We start from the raw sequence: 388 nt of genomic DNA on the forward strand, positions 1-388 counted from the left end.
TTTGTTTGTTTGTTTTACAATCTTTTCAATCAGTGTTTTGGATATTTTCTACTAATGTTTTATATGATTTCTATTTTCTGTTCATATGGTTCAAATAAAGTACTTACAGCTTGTTTTACACTACCCTTTAAGATATTTTTTTGAGTTTTCTGTTTTCTGTTAAACGTGGGTCCAATATTCGGTTCAGTTCTTAGTGTTGTATTGTGCATGCGTTCGTTTGTTCCGTTTCACTGCTGTCGTTTTTTATGTAAACTTTATATTTAGTGCCTTCTTAATAGATACTTAGTTTGAGTATTAGACCGATCCTTCACATAACCTGGGTGCTGCTGCATCCCGGGGTGCAATGGGCAGTACCTAGATGTGTGTCAAGATTAAATATTTCATAAGG

The sequence above is a fragment of the Penaeus monodon genome, chromosome 21 (genome assembly GCF_015228065.2).
Source record: "Penaeus monodon isolate SGIC_2016 chromosome 21, NSTDA_Pmon_1, whole genome shotgun sequence".
NCBI classification, from domain to species: Eukaryota; Metazoa; Arthropoda; class Malacostraca; order Decapoda; family Penaeidae; genus Penaeus; species Penaeus monodon.